This window comes from Canis lupus, chromosome 23, assembly GCF_011100685.1.
Source record: "Canis lupus familiaris isolate Mischka breed German Shepherd chromosome 23, alternate assembly UU_Cfam_GSD_1.0, whole genome shotgun sequence".
In the NCBI taxonomy this organism is placed as follows: Eukaryota; Metazoa; Chordata; class Mammalia; order Carnivora; family Canidae; genus Canis; species Canis lupus.
The window spans coordinates 35095112-35112594 of NC_049244.1; the positions used below are offsets into that span (position 1 = coordinate 35095112).

A 17483-nucleotide genomic window follows, 5' to 3' on the forward strand; every position below is an offset into this window, starting at 1 on the left:
CAGAGCAGCAAGTGGAAGTGGAGGGACACCAAATGGCTGTACGGGTACCTGGGATGACAATCAAAACTTGCATGGGATTGGCAGCCCCAGCACAGCACGAAGGACTCGTAGTAAGCTCCCCCTAGGCTTGGGGTAGAAGGTGAAGCTCTCAAAATGACAAGGGGATGAGTTCCCTGGCTGTGTAAAATGGTTCCAAGTCATCACCAAGGTCCGGCCACCAAAAAAGTCCTCAAAACTGACACCAGTTATCAAAATTACAGTGAAATACCACTTCAGTCTCATTAGGGTGGCTATAATAAAAAAGATAGTGAGTATTGGGGAAGATGTGGAGACCTTGGTGGTCTCTCCCACATCGTTGGTGGGAATGTGGTGTAGTTGCTCTGGAAAACAGTTGGGGGCTTCCGCAAAATGTCAAACACAGCTAAACCTATATGGCCCACAACCCTACTGGTACTTCAGTTCTGCTCCCGGATATGTCACCAAGAGAAGTGAAAAACATGTTCATACAAAGAGTTGTACACGAATGTTCACAGGAGCATTATTCATACCAGCCAAAACGTACAAACAGCCCAACTGTCCACCATCTGAAATGGAGAAACAACATGTGGTGTATACATCCATTGGAATATTATTTGGTCACGAAAAGGAATGAGGTGCTGCTTCACACTGCAACACGGATGAACTTTGAAAAGATGCTAAGTGAAAGAAGCTGGTCACAAAGCACCACATGTGGTATGATTCCATTTATATGAAATGTCCTGAATAGGCAAATCCATAGAGCCAGGAAGCAGATGAGTGGTTTCCAGCGACTGGGGGGGGGGGGGGGGGGGGGGGGGGGGGGGGATGGGGAATGGGGAGTGAATGCAAATGGGTAAGGTATTTTGGTAGGGGGGGGAGGGATGGAAATGTTCTGGAATTAAAAATCGTGGTGGTCCCCACAACTTTGCGAATATACTAAAAACCAGGTAACTGTACACCTTTAAAGGCTGGTTTTATGGCATATGAATTATATTTCCACTTTTTTTTAATAAGGAAAAAATGTCAACCGATCGAAAGGAGTTCGGAGAACTGAAAACAATGAGATGGAGCGCGGGGGTCGGCCGTGTCCGTCGCATCCATCTGACCGGACTTTGGGCCGGGGAGCGGCGCGCCAGGAGGGCCCGGGGCCAGAGACGCGGGGCCAGGATCTGGGAAGAAGCAGGACGCCCGGGATTCGGGGCGGACGCAGTCGAGGTGGCGGCCCGGGTCGCTAAGGACTGCGGAGGCGTCGGCGGGCTCAGAACTTGCCGAGCCGAGCGGAGACTCCAAGGCTGGGGCACCGGGGCTCTCGGAGAGGCCCCGCGCTCTGCCCTCCAGCGCCCCGGACCTGGGGTCTGAGCCCGTAAGTGCGCGGGGGCGCGGGGCCCCTCGGAGCCGGCGGGGAGGGGTCGGGGGCCGGGAGTCGGCGCGGGTGGCGGGGACCGAGAGGGCGCGGGGCGGGGGGCGCGCGGGGGGGGCCCCCTCGGAGCCGGCCGGGGGGGGGGGGGTCGGGGGCCGGGAGTCGGCGCGGGTGGCGGGGACCGAGCCGGCCCGGGTGCGTGCGGGGGGGGAGGGCGGCGGGGTCGCGGGGGCTCCTCGGAGCCGGCGGGGGGGGGTGTCGGCGCGGGTGGCGGGGACCGAGCGGGCGCGGGGCGGGGGGCGCGCGGGGGGGGGCCCCCTCGGAGCCGGCCGGGGGGGGGGGGGGGGTCGGGGGCCGGGAGTCGGCGCGGGTGGCGGGGACCGAGCCGGCCCGGGTGCGTGCGGGGGGGGGAGGGCGGCGGGGTCGCGGGGGCTCCTTGGAGCCGGCGGGGGGGGTGTCGGCGCGGGTGGCGGGGACCGAGCGGGCGCGGGGCGGGGGGCGCGCGCGGGGGGCCCCCTCGGAGCCGGCCGGGGGTGTTCGGGGGCCGGGAGTCTGCGCGGGTGGCGGGGACCGAGCGGGCCCGGGTGCGCGCGGGGGGGCGGCGGGGTCGCGGCGCCCCCCCCCCCCCGCGAGCGCCCGCCCCCGCCCCCGCCCCCGCCGCCCGCCGCCCGCCGCCCGCCGCGGAGCTCTATTTTTAGCCGGCGCTGTTGCAATATAAGGAATGCGCGGCGCGCCAGGCGCTCGGGGCGCGCGCGGGCTGCGCGGTCGCTTTAAGGAGGCGCCGGGGCGGGGACGGGCCGGAGCGGCCGGAGGGCCCGCGGGCCGGGAGCCGCCAGTCCGGCCGCAGCGGGGCCGGCGGGCGCGGCGCTGCCTCGTCTGCCGCGCGGCCATGCAGCAGGCGGCCTGAGGCCGGAGCCGCCCGGGGTGCGGCGCGCGGTGAGTGGTCGCGGCCGCCGGGGGGGGGGGGGCGGGGGGGCCGCGCTTTGTTCCGCGCGGGAGGTGTGGCCGCCCCGCGCCGAGTGCGCCCCGGGCCCCGCGGGGAGTGGCTTCTGCCGGCGCCGCGGCCCGGGCGGAGCGTGGGGGGTCGAGGGAGCCCGACACCGGGGAGCCCCCGGCGGAGGCCCGTCCGCCCGGAGCCCCGCTCGCGGAGCCGCCCTGGGTTTGTCGGCCGCGGGGCGAGGACCGGCGGGCTGGGGCGGCGGGGAGGGGGCCCTCTGTCTCCCCCGTTTCTCTAAAATGGCGCTAACGTGGGCAGGGACCCGCCGGGGGTGTCGTCAAATTGATCTCCGAGTACGAAGCAGCCTGCGGCTCCGGCTCCGCGCGCCGCGGGGCCCGGTCATCCATCGGCCGCGGGGCAGTGCCCGGGCCTGCGAGGGCGAGGTGAGCCCCGGGAACGCGCGACGGGGTCGGGCGGGGCGAGCTGGGGTCGGGCGGCCAGTGTGGAAGCGCACGGAAGGCCCCCGAGGAGGCGACGCCTGGCGGGGGCGGGGGCGGGGGCGGGGGCGCCCACTGACACTCCGTGGCTGGAACTGAGGTCCGTGCCGGCCGCGGGGAAAGCCGAGTCCGGAGGGAGAGACCGGGGCCACCTCATCGGGCCCTGACCTCGGAGCTCCGGGATTCCCCTGCCTCCTCCCCGGAGCCTCCTTGGGCTAAATGGTTCTTGCGTGTCCGAGGCACGCGCACTCCGTCCTGGACCTGACCGGAGAGAACGACTGACAAGGCTCAGAGCCCAGTCCTCGGAAGACTGATAAGGGGGGATCTGACTCGAAAACCCTATAGCCCACCGAAATAGTAGCGGCTCGCAGGGCTCGCACAGACCAGGCACTTGACCGGAGCGAGCTTGCTCATCATTTGGCAAGACTCTCCCAGATGCTTTATTGTAATCCCCACCTGCAGATGGGATGCTGCGGCTAGGAAGTGTCGGTCACTTGCCCAAGGTCTACCTAGAGACCGGGTGGCTGTCCAGGCCTCTCTTCTCAGGGCCTGGCTGTCCCTGTCTGGAGGGCTCCGGGTACAGCCTGTGTGGCAAGCTGTTGCACTGTTGACAAGCACGGGTTGGTTGGAGCGTGGGGTGCTGAGCTGTTGGTATTAATAACCGACACGTGTCAGGGGCTTTGCAGTGAACAAAGCGCTTCTCCGAAGCGGTTCTTAGAGTTTCTCCTTCTCTTCCCAGGGAAGAAACTTGAGCTAGCTAACATTTTATAAATCTCCTAATTTCCTGTAAATTGCAAGTCCCTGCTGACTAGGCCTGAAAATGTTTCGGGCCATGGTTTTCAACCCTGGGTCTGTTCTCACTCCCGGCAGCCAGTTAGTTCCTCGGTCTGTGGTTTATGGTGTAGTTTGTACTTTCTCTGCCAGGTCAGGAGGTATTGGGCTTTGATGCTCTGGGGTTTTCAAGGCTGCAGGGGCTGCCAGTTTCTCTTAGATGCGAGTGGTGTTGAGTAAGCCGGGTGCTCTAGTAGAACTGCCCACCCCCCACCCCTGGCCTCAACATTTCTTCATGTAGAAAAGGGTCAGAGCCCCCTGCTGAACCCCAGTGAGGCAGGAGACAGTCTTCTAGGGCTGCCTGCTTTGCTCTCAAAAAAGGCAGTTTGCATTTTCCCCTACTCATGTTTTCGCCTACAGAAGACATTCTTGCGGCAGGTATAACTTTTATTTTATTATTAGCTCTAACCATAGGTATTTCACACTTTGAGTTGATCTGAGCTGCTTCTAAAGTGACAGATCTCTGGGGGTGGTTCTTGAGTTTGAGTGATCACCTGGAGCCAAGGAGGACTACCAAATGTGATGAACTGAGCCAGCTCCTGGGGTGACTGATCCTCACCTCAGTCAGATTTGCATGGGGACCAGCCTGCTGGATCAAGTGAGTTCTCAGGGAAGCGTGACCTCTGCTTTATATTTCACATGTGAGTAATGAGTTCTACCAATGAAATGCCCCCACACGGAGTGTTCTTCCCTGCAAGTGATTGAAAACATACCTACTCATGAGCGTTGTATAGTTTGTAAAACCATACATAACATGAACTAACTAGGAATATGTTCTTGCGCCAAGCTGGAATATTCTCAAGCATCAAGAGTTACAGAGGTTCTGAACCTCAAGGCAGGCATCCAGCCATCTAAGATGTACAGATGTACAGTTACCTTTGTGTGGGAATGGGAAAAAGGGAGGAGCTGAATGACTCCCTGGGCCCTGGGGCATCTAGCAAGTATCTGTTATCTAGAGGCTGAGCAGAGAATTCAGGGTCCTAGAGAAATTTTGTTGGTGGACTCTGAGGCCCTGCCAACCTTCCTAGTCTTGGGTGTCACCACTGGGCCTTATGGTGCTGGACCAGAGGGGTTGCCTTTGGCTGCAAAGAACAAAACCCAAGGAATAGCACATTAAGCAGAGTTTAGGTCTTCCAAAGATGCCGAAGATGTGAAGTTGCTCTACACAGAGATGAGATACTAGTGGCACTTCCAGCAAGCCCTTGCGTGGGAAAGGCAGCCAAGAAAGCTGAGGGTCTGCTGACCAGAGCAATGGTTTTTACCTTATTGGGTCACAGCCTCTTTAGTATGCCAGTGAGAAGCCCAGGAAAAGTTGCTTGGTTGTACAGAGTAGGGCATACAATTCAGGGGATTCATGGATCTCTGAAAACAAGCCCTGGATTCCAGGTTAGGTGCTCTGGTCTAAGCCATGTTGTGTCCCTGCTCTTTACCAAGGACCTACTCTGTGGCTCTGCCCTCCCTGCCAGATTATGGCACTTGGGATGGCAGAGTCAGGGGTCAGGAGTGAAAATGAGAGGGCCAGTTGCTGGTGCATGTTTCAGACAACAGAGCTGACCTTGTCGAGGCTGAGGTGACAGCCGTGTTGTACCCCTCAGTGCCTACACTCTGGTGCTTATCTCCAGTCTCCTGGGCGATGTTTCCGCTGCATGTGATGAGGTTGGTCTCACCTGCTCCCAGAGACTCCACCCCCCGCCCGCAGCCCCCCCCCCCCCCCCCCCCCCCCCCGCCCCCGACTGAGCACCAGGTTAGCATAATCCAAGGCAGCTTTCTGCATTTATCCCTCTTGTAGGGTTCTTGAAGTAGCAGTGTGTATTTAACTTTTTAATGTCCCTCTCATTGACCTTTAGTATTTATGGAAGCTTTTCAAAGTGGGGTGTGCTGATGGCCAGAGGCCAAATGGTAATATAGGTCATTGCTGGTTGCTGAAGTGACATCAGAGGGGTTTTCATCTCCAGAACTTGGCATCTGGCCACCTAGATGGATAAAACACCGTGATGTGATTTACGTCTGGGTTGTGATGCTAATGAGATTTGGGACTGCATCGAGGGTGGATGAGGATGGATTTGGCTCTGTAGCAGTGTGGTGGTAGGATGAGGAGAGGATGGAGAGTTGGGGGCTCTGCCCCCTCGTCCTGGTCCTCTGTGACTAACTAGAGGGCCTTGGGCACATCCCATGCTACAAGGGCCCAGGCACCATCTGTGACTTCTCTCCTTGCCCTCAGGGTTGTCATGGGATTAGATGAAATACACAGATGAGAACATGCTTGGGAGACCAGAAAGGGCCATAAGTATTAAGAGCATCATCAATATTCAAGCAACCTCAGACAACAGAATCATAGATCCAGAAGGGGCCCCTGGAGCATAGTAGTAGATTCAGATCCCGTAGAGCACATTTCTCAGAGTGATCAGGGAGAGGATTTTAGGTGGGGCACATACGACATCATTTCATCTTAATATACTTGTTTATGTATGTTATAAAACTACAGACATCCAATCAAACTCAATTTTTGAAAATGGATATTTTGTTCAAATTAAGCTTAGAGAAAGATTTTAAGTTAAAGTTAAGTTAAAGATTTTAAGTTAAAAAGTATGGTGGAGAGCACATGGCTCTTGATCTCAGGGTTGTGAGTTGAAGCCCCATGTTGGGTATAAAGATTACTGAAAAAAAAAAGGTAAATAGTATGGTGATTTTTTTAAAGGTTTTATTTGTATTTTTTTTTTACTTTTTAAAAAAATATTTTATTTATTTATTCGTGAGAGACACAGAGACACAGGCAGAGGGAGAAGAAGGCTCCATGCAGGGAGCCGGATGTAGGACTTGATCCGGGGACTCCAGGATCACACCCTGGGCTGAAGGCAGATGCTCAACTGCTGAGCCACCCGGGTGTCCCTAAAGGTTTTAGACAGAGAGAGAGAGAGAGGCAGAGACCAGAGGCAAAGGGAAAAGCAACCTCCATGTAGGGAGCCCGCCCGATGTGAGACTCGATCCTGGGACTCCAGGATCATGCCCTGAGCTCAAGGCAAATGCTCAGCCGCTGAGCCACCCAGGCATCCCAAAAGTATGGTGATTTTAAGGTAAAGATTAAGCCAGTAATAGTTCAGTAGTAAACAAATACAGTCCAAATGGGAAGGTGACCCGTTGAATAAAGGCTGGGAGACTTTGAATAGGGGAGTGGTTCCCTTACAGTCCCTCCCCTACTCCCTTGGCTTCTGCTGCACCCCTCTAGGGATAGGGAGCTTGCTGCCCCCAAATCCATCCATTTTTCCATTTGGGGATTCTTGTCCTTGTTGAGTTCTTTCTTACCTCCCCACTCCATTCCCCTCCCTCCTTCCTTCTCCCCTCACTCCCCTCCTCGTCCCCTCTCTCCTTTCCTCCCCACTCTCCCCTCTCCGTTCCTCCTTCCCTTCCTCCCTTCAACAAAGACTTGTGGGCTGGCCCCAGGCTAGACACTATATTAGCCACATCTAGGCCTCACAACAGTTGCCATTAGCCTTTTACATGTGTGGAAACTGAGGCTCAGGGAGATCGAATAGGCCACTTCCAGTCAAAGCCCAAGAAAAGCAGAGCCCAGGAGTCTGACCAAGGTCCATCTGGTCCCCAAGCACATGCTCCTTCTGTTACACTGAGCTGCTCCCAGAACTGGATGACCAAAAATGACACATCTCATGTTTCCTAGTGCTCATGGGGCTGTGCCCCTCAGGTGTCTGTTCCCACAAGATCAGTGCTGCAGCGGAGCAAAGCCCTCATGAGGAAAGGAGACCATGCAGCCTCTGCTAGAGGATATGATGAGGCAGCTGAAGCCACCAAGGCACAGAAGGAGCTGGTCGGTGCAGAGAGGCAGAGAGCCTGGGTGGCAGTGGTTTTCCCTGACTCCCATTAATCTTATAGTCAGCTGTGAACCCCTAAATAATTTGGGCAATTGGTTTATTTTTTAATTTTGGAAAATGAAAAAATTAAAATATAAAGGATCATACAACAAGCACCACGTGCCCGTACCCAAAAGAACAGATGTGGCTATTTAGCCTACACTCAATCCATCGCACGGTAGGTCAGGACTTCAGCTGTGTCCCTGGTCCTTAGGCCTGGCTGGTTTGGGCCTGTCCTCCCCCCTGAGGGGAGCTTCTGAGCCTGGGTCCTGGGTTTTCTCCTACGGGCTCTTTCAGCCTCCTGTCCCCTATGAATTCAGCAGGTGCCACCTGGTTGGTTGCCCATAGCTAGGGAGAACCCACCTGGGAGGGGGCTTTTGGACTTCACCCTTATCAAAAAAGTGGATCTGCTCTCGGAAGCACCTGCTGGATCACTGCAGGGTCAGCCAGGCTGCAGAGCACACCTGCCCCAAGCGAGCACCGTTTAAATGGCAGACATGTATATTCAGAAAAGAGAGAGAAAAAAACCATGATTTTCTTTTTATAATTAGATGACAGTGATTCACTAAGCAGCTCATTTTAAACACAAAACTTAGCAAAATCCTTTTTCTATTCCAAAGTGTAGAACTCCTTTAAAGCACAATGTGGTACCTTTCCAATCCCTGGCTTCCCCACTGCGGCCGCTGCCACAGGAGAGCGCTGGTACCCAGGTTTGGACCCTGCTCTGCAGGGCCAAGGAAGGAGGGAGGGGCAGCTGTTTGCACCCTTCTCCCTTCCACCCACCCCCTGACTCTGGAGCTGGAGCCTGAGCCTGAGCCTGCCTCCCCTCTCCAAGCTTACGCCTGGGTGAGAACATTTAGCAGAGGAGTGTTTTTGAAAGCCAGGCCGAAGAGATTCAGAAACTTCCAGGAAAGCCTTCCACCCCCATACAGATTCCATTTGTGGGGAGTCACAGTGGCGAGGGAATGAACTAATTTCATGAGAGAACATGGGAACCTGAGGTGGTCCCCAAGTCCTCTTTATTAAGTGGTAAGAGTTGCAATATTCGCTATCCCTGAGTGCCCCACAGGGAACAACACTGCCTGCGTCCTGTCCCCGGAGTCTGACGCAGATGCTGCAGGAACCAGCCTGGGAGCCCCAGGACCTCAGAAGCACCTGCTTATTGTGCTTTCTCTTCCAGTAAATGGAATCGGAGACTGCACCAGTGCAGGCAGTTAAACATACTATAAAAACAAATCCTGTTTGATTATACAGAAAGACACATACATGTTACGTCTACAACCCCACTTCTCTCTTTTTTTAATCCAATGATTTGGATTATTTGTAATTAATTCCTCCCTTTATTTCTAACCCTCTTTTTTTCTGGCCCCAGCTTTAACATCACTTACTTAGATGTCTGCAGTATCATTTTGTTTCTCTGTCTCTAGTTTTCCCCCCTGTAAATCCATCTTAAAGTTGGACAAAAAGAAATATCAGAACCAAATCTGAGCATTTTACTCCCGTGCCTGTAGACCCTTAATGAGTAAGGAGAAGGGGCTAGTCCTACCAGATAATAAAATACTGTAAAACTAGAATAAAGTAGTGTAGCCCTGGCACAGGAATAGATAGGTCAATGAAACAGAATAGAGCACCTCCCCTGAAGTCCCTCCTCCCCCCCAAAATCCCTCTTTATTTTAAATGAGACCCAGTTTCAAAAGAAAAGTTCTGGTTTCATAAGAATCTGCTGCATATACTATGTGTTAGGCTGCCCTACTATGCCAGATACCAGACTATACCCGAGTACCCAAATAGTGAAAATGTTTGTGGGCGTCATATGGAGCTGTGTGGTAGTGGCTGGAGGGGTGGTTAAGATGGGCCCATCCACCCCATAGAAACTAATCATTTGGGGGGAGGAGAGTTTTTGGGGACAGGTTCTTGCTTCTCCAAAGCAGCATATATTCATTTCAAAAGCAAAATTAATTTTAATTTCATTTAGGTTTTTTATTTTTTATCCTTTAGAGTTTCAACATACCTTCTTGAAAATTCCCCATTATAGATAACCCACACATTCACCCACCCCTTTGTGTTTGAATTCCCCTGGAAATGTAGGGCCCAGAGGAAGAGAGTGAAGCAAGCCCATCTCTCTTGGCCAGGACCATTCTGTCGCAAGTCGGCTCAGCAGCCCAGAATAGCCTCTATCATGCTCTTCTGTCAATGACGGCTTTATTGTAAGCAGGGATGATGGAAAAGGGTGGAGCCACTGTCCCAAAGCCTTGGGGGCATATATTAAAAACTAACTGTATGAGATCTGTCTTCTCAGCCATCCCTCCACACCCACATTCCTCAGGTTGAGATTCCTTGGGCAGAGGAGCTGGGAAGGCCTGGTGCTCCAGGAAGCCAGGCCCCAGGTGCCCTGCTGGCCTCCCAGGGAGCTAAGGGCTGCTGGCCTCAGAACCTTCCCACCCACCCCTACTCACTGACCCCTGACCCCACCCGCCTGCAGTGGACAGCGGCCTGAGTCTACTTATCTGGGACTGGGTGGGTGTTTCCTGCATGTTTGAGATTTTACAGAGGAAATAAAAATAAAGAAACAAAGCCTTTGTTTTACTTCTGGACTCAAACTGGGGACGGCTGGAGGGATGGAAAGGGAGAGCTGGAGTAGGTCACTTGGCACTCCAACAAAATAACCATTCTAATGAAGCATTTAACAGGGACTTTTTTCTATTTAGGGTTGGTGTGAGGCAATAGGAAAGACAGGGCGGAGGGCTGGGAGAGCCTCTTTGTGTGGAGGGAGAGGGCCTCTGGCAGGGTCTCTGGCAAGGATCTAGGGCCACCAACAGGGCTTCAGAATTGACAGCCAGGGGGGCCAGAGTGGGTGTCAGGCCTCCTTTCCTTCCTGAGAAGACCCACAGGAGAGCGAGAAAAAAACATGGACTGCAGGGCCAGAGGACTCCTGCTCCACTTTCTGCCCTGCCACCTGTTGTCATGTGACCTTGGGCGGTCCCCCGCCACTGTGAGCCTCCCTTGCCTGGTTCATAACAGGGAACAATGCAACCCTAACGCAGATATTCCAGGCACCCTATCCCAGTTGTTCCTGCCCCAGTTACACTGGGCTAAGCCCTCATCCCACATATGTGGAAATGGGGAGGTGCTTTCCCCAGAGTTTCGTCATTCTTCCCAAAGGATTTTCTCCCTGTAGAAGTTCTCTGACTGTATTTATGTATTTTTTTCTTTTTTTTTTAAGACTTATTTATTCATTTGAGAGAGAGTGCATGGGGGAGGGGCAAGGGAAGAGGGAGAGAGTCACAAGCAGACTTGAAGCTCAATGCAGAACCTGACAGGATGGGGGCTCAGTCTTATGACCCTGAGATCACAGCCTGAGCTGAAACCAACGGTCAGACACTGAACCACCTACACCCCCCAAGTGCCCCAAAATTGTTTTATTTTTTTAGGTAGGCTCCACGCCCAGCACAGAGCCCAGTGCGAGGCTCTAAGAGTCAGACGCTTAACCAACTGAGCCACCCAGGTGCCCCATTATTTCTTTTTCTTTAAACACTACCCAAGTGCTGATGAAAATGCTCCCCACCTGCAGCACTTCTGAGGATGTCAGGGTGGGGTCCATATCCCCTGGCCATCAGACCTCCTGGGTCCACTGCCCTGTTTTGCCCCATGCGTGTGTGCAATTGGCTTGGCTTCCTCTTTCCTTAAATCCTATTAAGCCACAGCTAACAGGCTTTCACCAAGGGCTTATAAGAAACGGGGTTACCGGGATCCCTGGGTGGCGCAGCGGTTTGGCGCCTGCCTTTGGCCCAGGGCGCGATCCTGGAGACCCGGGATCGAATCCCACATCAGGCTCCCGGTGCATGGAGCCTGCTTCTCCCTCGGCCTATGTCTCTGCCTCTCTCTCTCTCTCTGTGACTATCATAAGTAAATAAAAATTAAAAAAAAAAAAAAAAGAAAGGGGGTTACCCATTGCTCAGAACAGGGCAGAAGTTAAAATTAAGCAGCAGACATCCTCCTCTTGCCTGCTCACCCCTTAGAGGGCTTCTCCCTGCCTGTCTGTCTCCTAAAGCCTTGTTTGCTACTATTTTCCAGGGACTAGTTTTCCTGGACACTTTTCCCCAGAACTTCTGAGAACTCCAAATTTCCATTACTTTTGATTGCACAGCAGTAATGAAATCTTTCCTGGACTAGGCTGCGGGCCTGTGCTTTTGCTCAGAAAAAAGCCACTAAAAGAGCTCGTCTAAGCAAGAAGTACATGCCCTAGCCTTCCACCGCTAGCTAGGTGTTAACTCAGCACTGTCAGTACTGGACACATCAAACTCCCAATGATTACAGCGAACCCATGAGTCAATTTTTTTCCTTCCTGTTAGAACATTGTGCCGCATAGCTATGAGGATGAGAGCTGACGTAAATCAGTAAACATTTATTAAGCACCTTCTTTGTGTCACACATGTGCTGGGCACCCGAGGTACAGTGGAGAGGCCCCCAGAGGACAGGCCCTCTGTGCTCCTGGAGCTGACCATGCCATTATGAGCAAGTAAGGGATTGAGTGGCAGCGTGCTCAGTGCCATCAGGAAGGACAGCCGAGTGTTTGGGATGGTGTAACAGTAATCTCACCTAGTCTGGGGCATGCTGGGGGGTGCTCAGGGTGGTGTACGTGAAAGTGAAGTGCTGAGGATGTGGTCAGGACTTAATAAAGGGACACTGTAATGATCCATCCTGGCCACAGGACTCAGCCCGATTACACCTCCAGCAGGTTACTCCTTCTACCAATAGTAGTTTTGCACAGACGGGTTTATAATTTTTCCAAGATTACACACGTAGGAAGTGACACACCCACGATTCAAAACTGGATGTGTTGGACCCATTACCAGGCTCCCAATATCTGCTCTGCCTCCAGCTTTCTGTCCCTGGGATACCCCCTGTGAGATAGGTTATGAGGTGGGGCATAGCCCCAAAGCTTCCTCCTTTCTCCAGATGCCTGAAACAAGGCAGCACAGATAGTGGATTCTGATCATTTCTCCATCATCAGAAATAAAACGTGCTTCCTTCTTAAGTCCTGGGATGGCCAAGAGGCAGGAGCAGGGGCTGCTGGGGTCTCTCTGTGCCATGGGCTGTACTGAGAGCCTGTAAGGCTGAAGGAGGTGATTCAAAGGGAGCACCTGCCTCCCCCACCCCTAGCCCTGAGCGCTTTGGGGCAACTTGGAAAATACAGTCGAGTGGGGTCTCAGGCACCCCTCTGTACAGTTTGGTGGAAAGGGGGCATTGGCAAGAGTTCCCACAACATACTGATGATGATAATGGTAATGAGAACACAAAGAAGAGCAACCTTTATGTGCCAGGCACTGCTCTAAGCACTTGACTGTTTTAGTTCATTCTGTTCAGAACAACCCTGTGAGGTGGATACTGTCATTCACAAGTGAGGAAACAGGCACAAACGGATGGAGGGATGTGCCTAAGGTCACACACCTAGCAGAGGGGCAAATGCTTTGGTGCAGGACTTTTTATGAAAGTGCTATAGGTAGGAAAAAGAGACGTAGGAGGCCAGTAGTGGCTCGTGGGGTTGGAGCGGGTCTGCCAGCTTGCCCCCTACCCCACACCCTCCCCTCACCTCCACCCCTGAGTCCAGGGCATAGCCATCTGGCCTGGCCAGGCTGCTAAGGATGGTAGGAGACCTATGGCGACTGTTTTGCACTTGGGGAGAGGAATGTGAAAGTTGCTTCCTGCCTTCCCAGCTTAAAATCTGGAGTTGGGGTGCATCCCTAAAAAGTCACCACCGCCCCCAGCCCTAGTTCATCCCTTCAGAGCCAGGCTGCCAGACGCTCCTCCTTCCTCCATCCTGCTTCACAGAGCCTTTGCAAGGAAAATCCCACACCTCCTCAGCTGCTCATTGTCATGCCCACCTCGTTTTCAGGAAGTTTCCCTTTTATTTTGCTCCAGCCCAGCTCTCTACAGTCTGGTTACTATTTTAAAATGGAGATGGAATTGCCTCTCCCCACTTCAGGCAAGAGCCTGGACTGCATTTCTTTCTCATTTTTTTTGGTCAAATATATGCATTTTTACATTTTTCATTAATGGGGGTTTGACATCTTGAATAGAGATGATAGAAACAAATCAAAGCAATGGTCGTTTTTGAGTGCACCTTTCTGCCTTTCACCTCCCTGGCTTCTGGACACTCCTTGGGTGGGCTGTGTGCCCTCCCTCTAAGGACTATGAGCCTGGAGGTTTTCCAGGCTGAGTAACCCCTGCTGCTGCTGTTGCTGCTGCTGCTGCTCCTTAATGTCATCTTCACCTTCTCTAATCTCACACCTCTCTGGGGCCAAAGCCAGGCCAGGCCACGGCAGTGCAAAGAGTTGTCTGCCTTGGAGCAGACACACCACTGGGTGTGTGCATGCTGGTGCATGCTTGAGGTGGCCCGGGATGGCAGTGGCAGCAGGTGCCCTTGCGGGCTGGAGCCCCCCAGGGGTGATTTGTTTGGCTCCTGCGATAAGTAAAACTTTTTAATGAAGAGCTAAGATTAAAAACTCAACTTCACATAAAAATTCAGATTTCTGGCCGCAGCCCTGATGGCTCAGCGGTTTAGCGCCTGCCTTCAGCCCAGGGCCTGATCCTGGAGACCCCGGATCGAGTCCCACGTCGGGCTCCCTGCATGGAACCTGCTTCTCCCTCTGCCTATGTCTCTGCCTCTCTCTCTCTCTCTCTCTCTCTGTGTGTCTCTCTCTGTGTCTCTCATGAATAAATAAATAGAATCTTAAAAAAAATTCAGGTTCCTGGCTACTCTTTAAAAATGTAGAGTATCTGGCAAGCTTGTTGCAGATATGCGCAGGTTCTGTAGTCAGTTGCTGGAAAGTAATAGTGGGCTCCTATTTGCCACAGGCCCCTCTGCTCCCTACTGCCTGTACCTGCTCCCTTTCTCTCATTTATTGGCCTGACCACTGAACACATGAGATTAGGATTTGTTTCCTGAGTGCCTCTTTCTGCTCCTGCAGGGTAAAGCAGTTGAGGTAGTGAGGCAGCCAGAACTTGGGAGGGCTGGAGGTTAGCCATAGTCGGACCTGGCAAGAAGTGTTCATGTCCTAGCTGGGGGCTGCTGGCACAGAGCGATGCCTGCCCCTGGCGTCCGCGCCTTTCCTTTGCTGTCTGTCACCACCCCTGCCCTTCTCCTGGGCTGCTTCCTTCCTAGTGTGCTAGTGCGAGGCCATGGTTCTGTGAGATAGGCAGCCCTGGGCTGGGACAGCCCTGAGGCACAACCCGTGAAGCTGTGCTCTGCTTAGCTGCACCCCCCCCCCCCCAACCTAGGGGAAAGGTAGTTACTACCAGAAGATTTGCCTTATTGTCATCAGGAGGCTCTAAGGACAAGGTGTGGCATCCCCAGATCAACAGGCAGAGTGGTCAGGGAGCTGGGACCTGGGAGGTACAGGGGGCTCGATGTTTGCGAGTGTGGGTGGCAGGGAAGTACCCCCTCATTGTGACCCACTTCTCCTTCTGGGCCAGTGCCCAGGTATGTCTGGTGGGACTCCTCGCATGATCTGTCCCTTATGAGGACCACCAGTCGGGGCTCTGGGACCTGTCTGGCCCATTGGGTATAGTGCCCGCACTACCTCTGCCCTCCCCTCTCCCCACGCCGGCCTTCCAGCTGGCACCCAGCGTCACCCCTGCGTTGTGGAAATGCAGACAGCAGGTGCCTGGAGTGTCTCTGTGCGGGAAGCTGTGCCAGGGCCCTAGAGAGGTAGAGAAGCTGAGGCCCGGCCCTCAGACCCCCCCTCGCCCCCCCCTCGTGGGGACTGTGACAGGAAAATCACTCCCAACTCCCGGATTGGAAGGGAGGAGTAGAGGAGCATGGTCCCGAGGAAAGACAGAGTGGCCACGTCGCTGAGCTGGGAGCTTTGGGGTCAGACTCGCCGACGGACGAGCCACAGAACCTCTGTGACCTCAGGGTTCGTCACTGACAGGTGCTAACCCGTGCCTTCTTGGTGTGGCGGCTGTGAGGAGCCAAACGGCATAATGGCAGCAAAGCCCCCAGCGGCCACCTGCCCCCTGGCGGCCACCTGCCCCCGGCGGCCACCTGCCCCCGGCCAGCACTCCCTAGACCGCGAGCCAGGCGGCCGAGTGGAAGGGGATCCGGAAGGCACAGGGGCCGGGAGGAAGGGCCCGCTTCAGGGGGCTGGGGAAGACAGGAGGCTGTTCCTGACGGGAACGTTTGCCGGGGGGTGAAAGACCGAAGGGCAGAGAACATTCACTGGCAGACGCAGGCTCCGGGCCGGGCAGATTGGGCGCCGCCCCTGTCCTCGGGGAGCCACGCTAGGGTCCAGCAGGAGGGGAGGCAGTTCAGGAGGCCTGGGCTGTGCGGTCACGGTCACGGGGAGAGCTCGGGGACCCACGGCGGTTGGTTGAGGGGCGATAGTGCTGGAGCTCCAGCCGCGGGAACTAAGGCCGCTGGAGCGTTTTAGGGAGGGAAGGTGGCAGGAGTGCCAGGGCGGACAGTGGGGCGAGGGGCTGGAGGTCTGGTGGTTGAGGCTCCGCTGAGTCCCTTCGTGAAGCACTGAGGAGCCTGAGCAGCCCCCAGAGGAGCTGCGAGGAGGCAGCTGCATCAGAACAGGGAGACACTAGGAAGGGGCTCTAGGGAGTCCGAGGGACGTCACTTTGGGGCCCCCAGAGTGTCCAGAAGCCGCCTGTCGCTGGCGGGATGACTGCCCCGATGACTTTCCCGGTGGACATGCAGACTCCTGTCTAAGACTGAGAAGTTCTCCTTGGCTGCAGGTGTGATTGCCCCAGAATTAGGAAAATATTAATAGGCCCCCAGGGCTGAGAGTAAGAATTTAAACATAAGGCTATTTCCTCCTCTCTGCCTCCTCTCTGCCTCTAGCTGCCACTAAAGAATGCTGTGACCCAGGGGACAGCCCTGCCCCACAGCCCTGGACTGAGTTCACTCCCACCCTCCCTGTGGCCGTAGGACATGGGGGAGGCATGGGGGATGCCGGGGTAGGACCTGTGAGGCTGAGAGGGCCAGGGGGCAGCACCCCATGAGCTGGGGATGCCAGTGGGGCCCATGGTTAACCCTTCAGTGCCAAGAGCCTCAGACCTACCAGCACCCAGGACTAGCTGGGTGATGAGTGGGGCAGTTTTTGTTTTTACTCACCAAGTCCAAGTTTCCCCCTTTGCCACCCTCTTCGCTGGGGCAAATGCCTTAGCATTTCTGACTCTGTCTCCTCACTTGTAAAATGAGGAGGCTAAATGCCACCCTGCATGGTCGTGCTTGGGCCCTTGTGCCTGTGCCTGCGGGCCTGCATCGCCTTCCTGCTGCCGCCTGGTCCTCTCACCCTCCCCGATCTGCTTCCCTCTCCTTGGAGCTGCTGCGGGATTCGGAGTTCGTCCCATGCAAGCTGTCCACTCTCTCCTGGCTCTTCTCACTGGTTAACCTGACTGTGGACAGCAGAGAGAGTTGGGGGCCCGTTGGATTGGGTTAGGCCAAGGTGTAAATGTGGCCCGCCAGGGCAGAATGAGGAAGCTGAGGCCCACACACAGCATGAGAGCACACGGAGGAGGGAGTGGTGAGGGCTAAATTCTGTTGAGCTGTGTACCTGTGGAACCAGCCCGGTCGCGGGTCGCAGGGCGTGAGCTCAGGTGGGACTCTGGGGAGGCGGGAGGGCTTCCTGGAGGGGGAAGGCTTGGCATGGATGTTGAAGCTTGCTGGTGATGGTAACAACTTGATGTTTACGGAGCATTCCCCATGGGCTAGACACAGCCTGGCAAATCAGCGTAGCCTAGCATGACCACCAGGAGGCAAATGCTGCCACTGTCATAGTGGAGATAAACCGAGGCACAGAAGATAAGCAGCTCGCTCAGGGTTGCAGCCTGAGTCAGTGGCTCACGCTCCTTGATGAGGAATCCTGGGTGAGGGGCAACTGCTGCTGGGCAGGGAGTGCCCGGTGTGCAGGGCCACGAGCAGTCAGGCACCACACAGAGGTGCTAGAAAACTGGTCACAACGCTG

General features: G+C 55.0%; 1 protein-coding gene across 4 annotated transcripts in view; it reads left to right on the forward strand.

The window, feature by feature from the left end:
• Positions 1-1219: 1219 nt before the first annotated feature.
• The window catches only part of MRAS (muscle RAS oncogene homolog), a 56964-nt gene continuing 40700 nt past the window's right edge, over positions 1220-17483 (forward strand). For 2 of the 4 annotated variants that reach the window (XM_038571007.1, XM_038571011.1), the window contains exon 1: positions 2218-2314. The gene's annotated coding sequence lies outside the window, so the exon portion shown is untranslated. Of the gene's footprint in view, positions 1382-2217; positions 2315-2611; positions 2759-17483 lie in introns of those variants that run through there. The other 2 variants (XM_038571008.1, XM_038571009.1) reach the window with 2 other exon arrangements.